The following is a 12,371-nucleotide window of genomic DNA, read 5'->3' on the forward strand; positions in this document are numbered from 1 at the left end:
GCTTAGTTCCTCCACATCCTGGACCAGGGCTTGAACCCGTGTCCCCTGCATTGGCAGGCAGATTCTTAACCACTGCACCACCAGGGAAGTCCCCAGGGTGGCCTTTTAAAAGCACGTATCTTTCCACTGCTGTACCTCCTTCCTTGTGCTTAGGGAAAGGAGAGGAAAAGGAAAAAAATCTCACTTAATGAAAGGAAGACTCTGCAGTGTTTTTTAAAGCTTTACAATTTCAGTGAAATTGTTGGAACATCCAAAACATTCCATTAAAAGGAAAAGAATCTACCTGTAAAAATACATTTATCACAAAAGACAGAAACTTACCTAAGACTTGATGAAATTAAAGGAATTAGTCCTTGGTTTGAAGAAAATTACAGGTTGCATATATTTCAATTGCACAGTGAAGATCGTGCATTAGATGGAGCAAACAGCAAGATCAGTTAGCTTTGGGAGAGAATGAGAGATGCTTAAACAACAGTAAACTTGGCCTTTAGTTGTGCCGTTTGTTTAGATGGAAAAATAAGTTATAAGAATAAAATGTCAGAGGTAATTAAGATGATATTAACATATGCTTATAATTATATACTCAGGATTGTGCTAGGCACCAAAGACACTAACTGAGGAATTTCCCATTTGGTTGAAGAGACAAGTCTTAACAGCATGAACTAGTTCAGTAATGGTGATTGTTTAAGAGTCAATGTGAGTGGTGTGGTGAAGACAAGATCAGAGGAAGGCATGGAAGCATCACGAAGATTTCACAGGGGAGGTGGGAGTCAGAATTAAAGATCATAGGATTTGAAGGTAAGAGGAAGAGCATTGGAGGTGAGGAACACAGGTTCAGGGTGGGAGTGAGCTTCACTGATACTGAGTCAGGGAAGAGCATGGCCTAGTTTGGAAAAAAAGTTTGAGGCCAAATTGTGGAATGTTTTGATGTCAGAATAAAGAGTTGAACTTCATTCTGTAGGAAATGGGAAGCCGCTGAATAATTATGTATATGGCACTAACAAGATGAAAACAGAATTTGGGGAAGACTAATCTGATAACAGGGTCCAAGATTTAAGGGAGAAGAAATTTCCTTTATTTTAATAGTTTTGAGGTTATTGAAAATTATAGATTTTTTTAAATGCAGTAATGTATATAAAAGTACAACATATGTGCCTAGGTTAAATTCCATTGAACCATTTAATTTCAAGTGTATTGTTTACTAAAATTTTCAATTTGTAAATAAAATGTAATGAATGTAGAAAGAATTAATGATGACAAATACTCCTAAAGTCCTCTGAGAGGAAATTATGTGTATATATATATATATTTATATATCAATCCTATATAATTTATCTTAACATAATGATCTTAACTGTATTGTATGACTAAAGTTAGTATGTTGCTTAAATATTAACTACATTTTAGAGTACGCCTCACTAGAGCTTTAAAAATCATTACATATACTCTGAAATGTAGTGTTCTGTTTTGATATTTTTAACAATGATTACACTCAATTATGTTAATAATTTTTTCTCTAAACTTAATTCCCATACATGTAGAATTTTATTCTTGATGAAAGTCACTTCATGAGGGCCTTAAGAAATGACTCATTCAGGTAAAGACTACTGTTGTATAAATATTTGCAGTTGTTTAAGAGAACTTGATTTGTAGAAACGGTTTATTTTGGAATCTTTTTGTAGCGTTCACTAATCATTATGTGCTCTAGTTTTATCTTGAAAAATGTCAGTTATAATAATAAATTTTATAATTTCAATTTAGAAAACTACTCTCACCCTGCTCTATGAGACATTTTTAGAACATTTCTTCTACAAATAAGGGTACAACAGTTTTCTATTATAGTTTTCAATAACTAGTAGATTCCTGTACTTTCTTTATCTTAAGTAAAGGCAGTAGTATATCTCATAGAACTTTGGTTCTGAAGGTCTAAATTTATCAGATACCTACCTATACAGCATCGCACAAGAAATACATGCCTCTGTTTTTTAACATGAGTCCAATTGAGTCTCTCTGGTATCAAAGCATGTGGTAATAAATGCCTTGTCAAAAATGTATTTATCTTATAATGGTCTTGTTGTTTATAACACTATGCTAATTGTTGCTAGAATGTGGCCGGATCTCTGGGAACTTGCGCTGGATCTAAAGCGGCCCACACCCCTCCCAGTCAGGCAAAAGACACAGACAATCCAGAAGATGTGTGAGACTCGTTATACAATATGAACACAGGTTAGGCATTTTGTGAAGGTCATCGACCTCTGTGTTGTGAAATTCAGTGGACAATTTTCAGTTCTCGTTTGCTTTGATCTCTTAGCAGCTCTCACTGCCTCCTCCTTAAAAGGCCCTCTTTCCCTGGCGTTTAGTAACATCACGCTCACACCGGGCTTTTCTTTTTCCAACTCTTTCAGGGACTCTTGCTGGGTTGTACCCAGCATTTAAGTTCTGTAATTCTTTAAACACTCAGGTTCAAGACACTGTCAGGACTTCAGCTAACATTTAATGACTCTCACATTCCCTGTAAAGCAGGGATCACAAACTGTTAGCCCGTAGTTACACCATCTTTAAATTTAAATACACTTTAGCGAGGCATGCTCCTTCTTCCTCTCCCACAGTCCTCCCTCTCTGCAGGCATTTGTGTTAGCCGTTGTGTTGTTGCTCGAGGCCCCTGCTCCTTCCAGATTCAGGATTCCTGCTCCCGAAGTCCTTTCTCTCCCGAAGGAACCCCCTCACCGGCCACCAGATTCCTCCTCCTCATCCTCATCCCCCAAGCACAGCACAACTGACACATCCCAGGTATGTCAAGCTTTCCAAGAAGTTCCAGGCCAAGGTCAGATCCCTCATGATCATCTCATACCATCCTATGCTCTTCTTTCATTGCACACACTGCAGTTTGTTATTATATATTTATTTGTGTAATAATTTAATAATGTTTCTCTCCCCACTTGACTGTAAAGTCCATAAGGTCAGAGATTGTGTGCGTTTGTGTGAGTGTGTTTATCTGTGTTTTCTCATCATTGCAGCCCTAGCTCCTAACCCAGTGATAATAATTATTTTTTCATGAATGTTTTAGGGAAGTAAGAATTCTCTTTTTCAGAGATTAGTGGTATATTTCAAACTTCTAAAAATTACCTGTTAAGGCCAGCTGAAATGGTAATGTATTCTGAATTTTATTCACTTAAAATAGGCACTCTAATATATTTTATTTTATCAAAACAATATTTTCCCTCTTTATCTGCAAAGCGAAGTTTTCCAGACTCCTCCTATAGCTTACACAGATGTGTCAGTAGTCTTTAGTCTTTTACGGTAGAGCTTGTCTCTTAAAAATGAGGATAATTGGGGAGTTCCCTGGTGGTCTATTGGTTATAATTCGGTGCTTTCTCTGCCGTGGCCTGGGTTCAATCCCCCGTCAGGGAACTGAGATCCTGCAAGCCGTGCAGCACAGCCAAAAAAAATAGAGAAAAATTTTTTTAAAAGGATAATTTCTTGAATAGTCCATCAGAGAATTCTTATAAAAAATTGGGAACCTTCTTTTTAAGCATAAAAATTAAGCAATATGCCATTAAAAAAAGACTTAATGATATGACTAAATAAAAATGTAAAAAAAAACCTTTTATGTTAAAAATACAATATAGTGATAGTAGTATATAACTATTAAAAGAAGATATAAAGCAGTACGTATTAACAATGAGATATGTATAAGATATAGTAAGTGAAAAATCAAGTTAAAAACAGTATATATACTATGATTCCAATTTTGAAAGGAAATGTAATTCATAATATATTGATAGGAAAAAACATTTGGAGGAATATACACCAAGTTATCAATTTGAGAAGATGGAAATGGGAAATTTTCAGTACGTATGCTTTATATTATTATAATTTTTTTGTATTTTTACATCGAGCGTCTATTACTTTTATACTGTATAAAAAAGAAAAAAGATAAATTTGTAAAAAACACAAATGCACTTAGAACAAATACATGCAATATATATAACTATGTTCTCTTCCAAATGAATAACAAATCAAACAAAAGGTAGAAAAACAAGCCAAGAACACGAAAAACAGGACACAAAAAGAAGAAATACAAATGACTGACAAGCATGTGAAAAAAATTTCATTCTCATTGATAAAGAAATACCAAGCAAAACACTTATACAGCCTTTTTTTAATGACAAGTAGGCCAGCATTGAGTGGTACAGGCCATCCCGTTTGCTGCTGGAAACCAACATAGATGGATACAACATTTTGGAGGACAGTTAGGTAATCTGTATCAAAAACACTCAAAATATATATACTTAATTCAACTTCTAGAAATGTATCCTAAGAAAAGAATCAAAAACATAATTTATATAACAAGGATATTTTTATGGAACTTTCAAGGGAAAATTAGAAATATCCTAATTATCCATTAAAGGACATGAGTTATATGAATCCTGGTACATTCAAACAAAATAATAATATGTAGCCATTTAAAAATCATGTTTTACAAGGCTATTTAACAACTTGAAAAATTCTTTTATTATGTGAAGAAAAGCAAATTTCAAAACTATATGTAGCATGATACTGATTATTTGTGTGTATGTGTGTGATTGCATATGCACATATTAAAAAGCCATCACAGTATTAACAGTTGTTATCCAAAAGTAGTAAAAAGTGAGAATGATTTTTATTTTGTCCTGATTCTTTCATGAATTTTTGAACATTTCTATAATGGTTATATAATGTATTACTTTTATAGTAATAAAAAAGAAGTTCTTTTAAAGTTGCTGGCCCATGCTTTGGAAAAAAGTTTGACCGTTCCTGTAAAGATTAAACATAGAGTTACTGTATGATCCAGCAAATCTACACCTAGATGTATACCCAAGAGAACTGAAAGTATATGTTCATGTCCATCAATGGATGAGCAGAATGTGGTATATACATACAATGGAATATTATTTAGCCATAAAAAAGGAACAAAATACTGATTCATGCTACAACATGGATGAACCTTGAATACATCATGCTAAGTGAAAGGAAACTGACAAAAAGGCCACATATTGTGTGACTCCATTTAGGTGAATTGTCCAGAAGAAGCAAAACCATATAAACAGAAAGTTAGCTAGTGATTTCCAGGACTGGGGAGAGGGAAGAATGGTAAGTTACTGCTAGTGGTTACAAGGTTTCTTTTTGGGGTGATGAAAAAATTCTGGAATTAAATAGTGGTGATGGTCACACAACCTTGTGAGTGTACTAAAACCCACTGAATTATACACTTTTAAAAGGTGAATTTTATGCTATATGAATTATATCTCAATTCTTAAATATGGAAAAAAGTTTATGGCCCATCAAAGTTTCCTGGAAAAAAAGAATAGCATTTAAATGTATAGAGTACTTTATATATAAACAACCTACAATATGGTTAGCGCTATGATAGAGGGATGGAACATTAAAAAAAAAAAATCTAACAGTACCTGGGGGTTAGAGGAAGTTTCCATTAAAACAGAGATTCTTGAACTTTTTGAGAATAATAAATAAAATAACCTTTATTTATTAATCCATTTAAAATAATAATGATCCATTGCATTACTCATTCCTCTCAATGATGACATCTTATATAACCATAGTACAGTACCAAAACTAGGAAATTAACATTGACAACTAAATAGACTACAGGCTATTCAGGTTTTACCAGTTTTAGCATGCAGTCACTCTTTTAAAACTTTTTGTAATTGAAAGGACAATACTGGGACTTCCCTGGCAGTCCAGCAGTTAAGACTCCACACTCCCAATGCAGGGGGCATGGGTTCGATCCCTGGTTGGGGGAACTAAGAGCCCACATGCCACGCCATGCAGCCAAGAAAAAAAAAAAAAAGAAAGGACAATACAACAATATTAAAAAATTTTAAATAAATGATTAGAGGGAATTCCCTGACGGTCCAGTGGTTGGGACTTCGTGCTTCCATTGCAGGGGGCACGGGTTCAATCCCTGGTCAGGGAACTAAGATCCCGCAAGCTGTGCAGCGCGGCAAATAAATAAATAAATAAACATCTTAAAAAAATTTTTTTTCATAAAATAAATGAGTAGAACTACCTATAATCTCACATTAAAACCAATCTGATTACCTTATATAGAAATACATTAAATTTTTATTACAAAATAGTTTAAATATACAAAAAAGTGGTAACATAAAAAATAGCCAGGTACCCACATTATCTCCATGTATGTTTTTACACTTTTACCACATATGTAAATATCCATGAAAATATGTTGTATTATTTTGCAAGTTTGAAAATCTTATATAAAAGTTGTATCACAATACACAAGGATGCATCTTTTAAATATTGGGTTGGTCAGAAAGTTCGTTCAGGTTTTTCCGTAACATCTAATGTTTCTATCATAGTAATACATGCTGTCAACTGCTAGTTGGGGATGAAACTTTCCAACCTCTCTTCCTACTTTCCCCAGGAAGGGGTTATCATGGAGATCAGAGCGGAGACTCTGGAGAGGCCTTGCCTGGACTGGAATCCAGAATCTTCTATTCAGCAGCAGTGGAACATTTGACAAATTACTTACTCTGGTCTTCAATTTCCTCATATGTAAAATAGAGGTAATGACAGTCCCTATTTCGTAAAGTCATTTGAGTATAAATTAAGGCTATGCAGGGGAAGCACTTGGTGCAGTGAAGCACAGCATCTAGACGTGCTCACTAAGTGTTTATCATCATTGTCATCATCTCTTTTTTTTTTTAAAGGGAATGCTATTTATTTATTTATCTATTTTATTATTTATGGCTGTGTTGGGTCTTCGTTTCTGTGCGAGGGCTCTCTCCAGTTGCGGCGAGCGGGGGCCGCTCTTCATCGCGGTGCGCGGGCCTCTCACCGTGGCGGCCTCTCTTGTTGCGGAGCACAGGCTCCAGACGCGCAGGCTCAGTAGTCGTGGCTCACGGGCCCAGTTGCCCCGCGGCGTGTGGGATCTTCCCGGACCAGGGCTCGAACCCGTGTCCCCTGCATCGGCAGGCAGACTCTCAACCACTGCGCCACCAGGGAAGCCCTGTCATCATCTTTATTATTGCAGAGAATGACTCTAGATGTTGCTCTCTCTTCCTGTAATGAAAGAGTGGTGCACATAACCAGAGCCAGCTCAGACAGGGGAGTAAAACGTTTTCTGCCCTCTCCCAGTGGTGTGCTAATCAACAGTTAACACGCAGCTTTGGGCAAGGGTGGGGGATAGGGAGGCACACTTTGCAGTGTTCACCAGTTTCCACGTTGTAAATTCTCCCACCATGGCTGACTGCAAGCTGTCAACTTGAGTTCACTGCATGCTGACTGCAGAGTTGGGAAGAGTTATCAGAATCAGCTCTCAAGTCATGTGAGCCTGCTCCAGCACACTCAAGCGAGAATTTGTCTTTTTTGCTGCCTCTTTGTTCACTGCTGAAACCAGGGTCTGTTCCCTCTCAGGCAGAGGACCAGGCATACATATCTTTTTTTTTTTTTTTTTTTTTTTTTTTTTTTTTTTTTATTTATTTTATTTTTCACACACACACACTGTATTTTATTTCTACAAGAGAGAAATAGACTGACACCAAGCATTGTACATGGATGACCACAACAAAAGCAACAATGATTGCAATTACCAAACATGAAACACACTCATACTATGTCATAATATTGACATTCAGTCCAGTAATCCTCCACTGTAACAGCTCCTTTACTTCAGGCATACATATCTGATGTGCTCCTGCTGAGGTAAGAGTTTATTTATGCCTGGAAGATAGAGGAAGCCTTCAGATCTGAAGCCCAAAGCAGTGCTCATGCGCAGCTTACCAGAGTACAGGTAGCAAGTGATACTTTAATTCTCATCTGTTAGTTCCCTTTGTGTCCCTGAGAGATCTTAGGTGTGAGTGTGGGTGTGACCACAGTCTAGGGTAAGATTCTGTTATCTTTGGTCATGTGGCCGCAATGCCTTCTTAAGACCAACAGCACCTTACCTATTTTTAACATGTAGCATTTTGCACTGCACTATTTCTACTTAAGACGTTCAAGTAATCATCTTTCCACAGTCTTTATGGATACTTTCTAATGGCTGCATAAGTCCATTAATACACCTAAGTATAAGGTATATGTAAAGGAAAAAGAACCAGGAGGCAAAAACTGGGAAAAATGACATAAATGTAAGAAAAAAATAATAATTTCAAAAACTGAGTATGGTCTTAGCTGTTGATGAGAAAAGTAAATTGAGCCCTGAAAAATAACTGAATAATTGAATCTTACAATTAGGTCTCTAATGCTTTCAGGAAGAGAAAGTTCATCTCCTTACGCGGGGCAGAGGTGGGTAGGGGGCGTGAAATGCATTACCTCGTGTAGAAGTCAACTGGAGAAACTAAGGCTGGAGTGATTCATTAAGCTGCTCAGGATCACACAGGGCAGATCACCCAGGCCAGGCTTCATTCCACTGTAGTCAGGAGTGAATGAGAATTAAGGAAGTGGAGACAGGAGGTATGAACAATTCTTTCCGGAAGCATGATGGGGAAAGAAGAGAAAGAGCAATGACTAAATAAAGTATGAGGACATGGAATCACTGCTTCTATAATAAATATAAGGCTCAGCTCCTCCAAAGTTGACATTGAAAAAGGCCCCAGTGAGTGCAGGGCCAGAAGCAGACAGACCACAGAACCCTAAACGCTGTCCTGGAGATTTGTCTGTATTTTGGGACACTCATTATCTTTGCTCCGTCAGAGCCTCCTCGGATCCATTCTTCCTTTCATATTTGAGGCCCATATGTGAGATGACAAAAGACATTTCTTAATATCCCGTGGCACAATCAAGTCAAAGCCAGAAAGTTTAACCCAGGGGTCCCCCACCCCGAGTCCGCAGACCAGTACTGGTCTGTGGCCTGTTAGGAGCCAGGCTGCACAGCAGGAGGTGAGCAGCGGGCAAGCGAGCAAAGCTTCATCTGCCGCTCCCCATCGCTCCCATTACCGCCTGAGCCACCCTCCCCCCACCCAGTCTGTGGAAAAATTGTCTTCCATAGAACTGGTCCCTGCTGCCAAAAAAGTTGGGGACCACTGGTAAACAGCCTTTCTCAAGGCAAGGGCAATGTTTCCTAACCTTGCCGGTCACAGAGACTGCCCCAGACACTCATTTAAATATACGGAATGTCAGGAGATTTGGATTCAGTTCTCTGGTGGGGGCCTGGGAATGGGTATTTTAAAGTAATGCCAGTTATCCTTAAATTCCTGCAGGGTTGGGTATCACTGTGCTGGCAAGTAACAAAGAGAAATAAACACAGTAGCATAAATCCCCGTAGTTTGGCTCAAAAGAAACGGCCTACTCATAACCATGCTGGGGTCCCCAGCCTACCCCTGTGATTTGATGCCATCTTGGCATGTGCTGGCTTAATCTCCAGCCCAATCTGGGCACAATAGAGGGAGGTCCGTCGCCAAATTATCAGGTGGCAGGAGAGAAGGGAAAGAGGGCTTCTTCTGTTCTTAATATGTTTCAAACTGACCACTAGTTCCTAACCAGCATGCCAATACAGACAAGACCCATCTTTGCCCACCTCATCCCCTTCTTCTCTGTCCCTCAGGCAGGCACCTGGAGGTGGCAGCCCCCTCCTTCCTACAGCCTTCTCAGTCTTCGGGAGGGTGACCCTACATCTTGGTTTGCCTGGGGGAGAGTCTTGACTTAAGCCCAGAGTTCTCTCTGGTTTGGTGTCCCCTTTCATTCTCAAAAGGGTCCCAGTGTGGAGCATAAATCCTATCGTCATGCTGTCTATGAACAGAGTGAGAACAGAAACACAAGTGCACAAAAGCAAGAAGTAGTCTGCCAGCAATTTACACAATGACTTCCAATTATCAAGCAAATCACTCTGTGACACTGCATACATCGTTTCAATTAATTCTCACAGCAACCCCATGAGGGAGCTCTGGGCACATGGATTCTTGCTGGTAAGGAAAGTAACCGGGTTAAATGACTTGACCAGGGTCATCCAACTATGAGGAGCAGAACTGGATTCAAACATGCATCTGAGTGACCGCAACTTCTGCTCTAAAGGGGGCCTGCCTGACTCCTCAGGCCATGTGGCCACCCCACCCACCAATTTCTGACTGTGTTAAGAAACAGAACTTTACCAAGAACGTTGGTCAGTTTCAACACTAAAGGAACTCTCTCAATTTTCATATTTTTCATCTTACATTTGAAAGTAGAGTCTATTTCTGCAGCTGTGTACATAATTCAGCTCTTGTTTCTGTAACCTAATTTGAAAGAACACTTCCAAAAGAAGCAATGAAGTCTACAAAAGCACAGTTTGACTCAAGTGGATCCAACCAATTTGCAAATGGAAAATAACACGGAGGAATAAGTTTTGCATCACAAGTGTGGCTGCTTCAAGTCATCTTTCATGAAACTAAAAATGTAAGTGTAACCCAGAAAATGGATGGTTCAAAGTCTTTGCTTTACATCTGCATAGCTTTATCTTCTAAACCAGTTGCTCTCCCAGGAAAGATGAACTTAAAGTTTCACCCTTTGCTTTCACCACCAGATTGACTGCAGTTTTCTTTCTTTTAAAAAATGGGTAATTTTTTAATTTTAATTTTTAATTCCAAAAGCACTGCCTTAATGCATTTTCTTTGGGGAAAAAAAATCATAAATAAGGCTTAAGTGGCCTTCGATCAATACCCCAGTCTCAGACCTGTACATTGTTACTGGTTTGTTTCTGTCCTTCTGTTTTTCTATCCAGGAAATTATTTTTCTACCTTCTGCCTTTTCCAATAAAGCTTCCAGTAGAGGAGTATTTTCCTTCTTCCCCTCAAACTCGATCCATAGGGAAGCTCCTAAAATCTCAGAGATTGAAAGCTCCAAGAGGGCTACAGCAGCTTCTCTCTCCTTCTAGTTCTTCTTTCTCTCTGTTGAGTGTTTAAGAGCAAAAGCTCTAGAGCCAGAGTGCTGGGTGGGAATCTTAACTGCATCACCTATTAGCTGAGTGACCTTGGGAAGTTCATGTATTCACTATTCATTTAAATTTATTTATTTACTGAGTGCCTTTTACATATCAGGGATACAATGGTATACAAGGCAATGTTCCTACCCTTGTGGAACTTACATTCTAGTGGGAGACACAGAATGTAAACATATGAATGAATATAGCATAACTTCAGGTGGCAAGAAATGCCACAAGGAAAAATGAAACAGGGTCAGGGGACAGAGACTGCCTTTTACCTAGATGAGCAGAGAAAACCTCCCTGAGGATGTGACAACAGAGCAGAAAGCTGAGCATAGTTAGGGAGCAGATCATGCAAAGATGTGACGGGAAGAGCAAGTGCAAAGGCCCTGAGGCAGAAACAAACGTGAAGTGTTGGAAGAACCGAAGAAGCCTAGTGAGCTGACACAGAGTGTAGGAGAGAGAATGGTGGCACGTGAAGGCTCCCACTTTTCACCATCACCTCCTGTCTTCCAATCCCAACTCCAAAAATTCCCCAACTCCATTCGATCCTATAGTCTACTGTTTCACTACCTTTTGCTTGCTCCCCTCCTCCCTCATGTCCTCACTTCCCTCCTTAACCAGCTTAGATATGCGGTCCATTATTATAATCACTCCCCTGCATAAACATTCAACTCCTTTTAGCTTCATACCATTTTCTCTTTCCTCAAACTTCCAACACTTCCTCCCCAACCCTTATCTTCACTGATGAGCTTCCTATTTCACTGAGAAAGTAGAAGCAAACAATAAAGGAGGTCCTCAAGCTCCCACCCCGACACCTGCCCACCCACCCGTGCTTGTGCCCATATCCCCACCTCCCCTCCTATCATGGGGGCTGAAGGCCTTCCTACAGGTACACAAACTCACCTCCTCTCCTGCTCTAGCAAGTTTCTTTCCTCCTCTTCCATCAGTCCCATCAGCATAAGAAATCACTGTAATTTCTTCCATTTCAATAAAGGCTTCTCTTGACCCAACTTGCACCTCTAGCCACCACCCATTTTCTGACATTCTTTACAGCACAACCACTTTCACTCACTGTCTTCACTTCCTCTCCCCCCATTTCCTCTGAACCCTCTGCAGCCCAGCTTGAGCCACCATTCCACTGAACCTGCCTCCATTGCTAAATCTTTCACCGTGGTAAATCCAACGGTTAATTCTCGCTTCTCACTTACAGGCGCATCACCAACTTTTGAGCCCTTTTCCTCCACTGCCACCATCCTGGCCCACGCCACCCTTATCGCTCCCACCTCTGACTCTGAGCAAGTCTCCCTGCAGCCACTGCTGCCCTGCTACCCAGTCACATCACTGCACTGCTCATATTCCTCCCGGGGCTGCCCAGCCACCCACTCAAAGTCCCATGCCTACAGTGGAGCAGGGGAGGGACCTACAAGTTCCTACATGGTCTGCCCTTTCC

General features: G+C 39.5%; 1 protein-coding gene across 2 annotated transcripts in view; it reads left to right on the top strand.

Annotated features, from left to right (window-relative positions):
• The window catches only part of SPRYD7 (SPRY domain containing 7), a 57,083-nt gene that overhangs the window by 2,881 nt on the left and 41,831 nt on the right, over positions 1-12,371 (top strand). Inside the window, exons 2-5 of one of the 2 annotated variants that reach the window (XM_068527070.1) lie at positions 588-798; positions 1,542-1,597; positions 2,106-2,790; positions 6,446-6,587. The gene's annotated coding sequence lies outside the window, so the exon portion shown is untranslated. Of the gene's footprint in view, positions 1-587; positions 799-1,541; positions 1,598-2,105; positions 2,791-6,445; positions 6,588-12,371 lie in introns of those variants that run through there. The other variant, XR_011071127.1, reaches the window with a different exon arrangement.

The sequence above is a fragment of the Eschrichtius robustus genome, chromosome 18 (genome assembly GCF_028021215.1).
Source record: "Eschrichtius robustus isolate mEscRob2 chromosome 18, mEscRob2.pri, whole genome shotgun sequence".
NCBI lineage: Eukaryota > Metazoa > Chordata > Mammalia > Artiodactyla > Eschrichtiidae > Eschrichtius > Eschrichtius robustus.